Source organism: Pteropus vampyrus, unplaced genomic scaffold (genome assembly GCF_000151845.1).
Source record: "Pteropus vampyrus isolate Shadow unplaced genomic scaffold, Pvam_2.0 Scaffold2, whole genome shotgun sequence".
In the NCBI taxonomy this organism is placed as follows: Eukaryota; Metazoa; Chordata; class Mammalia; order Chiroptera; family Pteropodidae; genus Pteropus; species Pteropus vampyrus.
In genome coordinates, this window is record NW_011888783.1 from 2,734,891 (window position 1) to 2,738,481 (window position 3,591).

The 3,591-nt window shown below is 38.6% G+C and overlaps 1 long non-coding RNA gene across 1 annotated transcript in view; it reads right to left on the bottom strand.

The window, feature by feature from the left end:
* Positions 1 to 3,591, bottom strand: part of LOC111737786 — a 50,795-nt gene that overhangs the window by 40,022 nt on the left and 7,182 nt on the right. The gene's annotated exons all lie outside the window — the stretch shown is intronic.

Consider the following 3,591-nt stretch of genomic DNA (forward strand, 5'->3'; position numbering starts at 1 on the left):
GTAACTATTAAGAGGTGTGTAGTTATTGCCATTTTATTAATTGCTTTCTGATTTTTGTTGTTATTCTCTGCCCCTTTTTTATTCTCTTGCTCTCTTCTCTTGTATAGTGATGATTTTCTGTAGTGTATGTTTGGATTCCTTTCTCTTTATTTCCCGTATATCTCTTGTAGATTTTTGATTTGTGGTTACCATGCGCTTCATAGACCAAGCTATGTTTATAGCAGTTTCCTTTAAGTTGATGGCTGCTTAAGTTAAAACACTTTAGTGATTCTAAAATCGCTACCATTTTTACTCACCCCTCCACATTTATATTTTCATCATTATTTTTTACTTCTTTTGTGTGTATGTTTGTGTGTATCCCTTAATTTACTGTTGCAATTACACATGATCCTCCTACTTTTGCCTTCTAACCGTTATATTAGCTTTAGTGTTGGTCGATCCACTGCTTTTAATATGTGTTTGCCTTAGTCAGTGAGATATTTTTTTCTTTGTGATATTTACTTACTCATCTTTTTAATTTCTTTCCTTCTTCTTAAAGAAGTCCCTTTCACATTTCTTGTAATACTGTTTTGGTGGTGATGAATTCCCTCAGATTTTTCTTGTCTGTGGAACACTCAACTCTCCACGTTTGCCTCTTGTGTCCCTGCCTATTAATTTTCTGTTGCTTTCAGAAGCTTCCACTTTCCTCTGGTCATTTCTGAAAAAAGACTTCCAAGTATTTTTGTTTTTTGTTTTTTACGATTTTTTTTTTCCTTGGACTTGTTTCTTTCAAACTGCGTGATCTTGGTCTAGTCACTTAATTTCTTCTGCTTCAGTTTCTTCACAGTTCTGGAGGCTGGAAGTCCAGGATCAGGGTGCCAGCACGGTCAGATGAGGGCCCTCTTCAGAGTCACAATTTTTCATTGTATCCTTATATGGTGGAAGGGCTCATCATTAATATTTCTAGTGAAAGTGAACATATAATTCCTCCGCACTTCCACAGCAAAGGATAAGGCAAGACCTCCAGGCCTTCGACAGACTGCATCCTCACCTTCACTTGTATCTACTGAAGGATGTACTATAGAGTTAAGCCAGATGTGGTTGGATGTTCCTTCAACTCCACCTTCCTTTTTTGCCAAATTCTTTTTATCTTAGTTTATGATTATCCTTCCACCTTTGGTATCAAGCTCAGAGTTAAGACTTTCTTAAGGTAAGAACAATTACACAAAAATATTTATTTATTTATTTTTTGTGAAATTATTTTAGGAGTTACGTTTTAGAGCAGTAGTACATACAAAAAGTATTGGATGCAGAAGTCTGAGAACAAACTAGACTGGAAATAATAATTTTTAAAGAGCTGCATTTTCATTGCAAACTACATGTTCACAGTTATCTATTACTGTGTAACAAACCAGCCCAAAGCTTAGTGACATGAAACAAAAATCATTTTATTATGCATGAATTTTGTGGACTAGAAATTTAGGCAGGACACAGCAAGAATGGCACATCTCTGCTTTTCAGTGACTAGACAGTCATATGTGCAGGGCAGGGGAAAGGAGGTATTCAAATGGCTGAAGATAGTTGACACATCTGAAAATAGCCGGGTATTTTTCTCTCCTCATAGCCTTTCCATGTGGCTATCTTAGGCTTCCTCACAGCATGGCAGTCTCAACAAAGTCATATTTTTAATACAGAGCTGGCTTCCCCTAGAGTTAGTGTCCCAAGACACTGAGGAACAAATCACAAACCTTGCTATATCCTAGCTTCAGAAGTCCCAGCATGTTATTTCTGACACACTCTATTTGGCCAAGCAAGTCGCTAAGGCTATTTCAGATATAAGGAAATGGGAATTAGATCCTACCTCTCAGTGGGAAGCGTAGCAAGGCCTAGAATGTCAGGGTTCCCAAAGGGGTTTAAATGGAAAAGGCCAACCAAAGAAGACATTGAGCTGCCTCAGGTCTAGAAATTATGCTGAAGGGTGACCAAGCCTTGGGGCTTACTAATGATCCAAAATGGGAAACCTCACAGAGATTATGACTGATGCTCTAGCCTATAATAAAGCAAGCATTTTCCTGGAGTGATCTCTCTCCTTATATGACTTAGAGACCTGAGGTAACAGTAGGCAGCTGGCGATCAGTTGGAGGATTCAGACCTTTAACCATACCGTTGTGACTAAAGCCCTCATGTAACTGACTCCAGCACCACACCTGTACATCTGTACCCAATATTTGTCAACCTGCCTCCTTATCCCAGTAAAGCGGGAGTTTTTGAAGAGTAGCAGATATATGTCACTCATCTTTGCATTCTCAGTGTCTAGTACTTATTTCCCATTCAACGAACATTACCAACAGAACAATCCCTTGCTACATTTTATTGCTGCCATAATCCTTCTTAAACACAACACTTTTACATGTTCTAAAACCTCTAGGAGCCTCCTATCTGCCATTGTATCAAGTCGAAATCCACTACCTTATTTCTAAGGAACATGATAGTATGTAATAAGTAGATTTAATTTCTCAAAAATTGTCTTTTAAGAGTTGATTGCTGACTTTCACTCATTTCTCTGACATAACTCAAATTTAATTCAGGGCAACAAAATGGTGAGTGTGGTCGCTCAGGTTTACCTCAAACTCTAACTGAACAACAATGCTTTCTTTTATTGCCTTTGCTTTCCCCATGTATAAACTCTTGATGCCCTTAGAGTTTGTGACCCAGTTTATTACTTAGTTACATGCTGTCTTGTACAGGACAGGTTTCCATTACATAGCTCCTGATCATTCCCATAATTGTAAGGTTGTGCAACAGAGCAAATTACGGCACAGCATCAAACTATTCACTAATGAATTGATCACTTCTAAATATAATTTCCAAAAGACGTACTTGAAGTTCATAAAATGATTACTTCTGACAAGAAGTGAAAGGGAATGGAATGAAAATAGTGCTTGAAAGGGCTTTCAGCTTCATTTGTAATAGCTTTTGAAAGAACGTATTTAGGTTGAGGTAGATTGTTTCCAAAGATTGCTTCAATGATCTCTCCCACGTTGTTTCCCCTTTACCTTGGGACTTCACTACTCCTACCATAAAAAGGAGTCTCCTGTCCCCTTGAATCCGAGCTTGGCCTGTAATCTGCTTGGACTGATAGGATGTAGTAGAAGTGACAAGGGGAGAGTTCCAGAGCCTAGTCTTAAGAGACCTGGCAGCTTCTGTTTCCACTTCCTGGTAATCCTGAGGCATCATATAAAGAAGTCTGGTTTCTCTACTAGAGAGATCAGAGGAAGAGTCCCTGGAGGCTAAAATACTGAGGAGAGAGAAATCCCACATTCTACTCATCCCAGCTAAGGAGCCAGACATGTGCTGGAGACCACCTCAGATTCCATTACAGCTGAATGAACATGGCAGAGATGACCCATTCCAGCTGAGCCCTGCCGAGCCATTCACACAATCATGACTAAATAGAACTCATGACTGTTGTGTTTTTCAGTCTCCGAATTTGAGACTGGTTTGTTACACAGCAATAGAGAACTGTTAGGATATGTTACTTATGTTACTCAAAATTAATTTTAAAAAACAAATAAGCTCATTTGCAAACCTTTCTTCCTGTTTAACAACTAG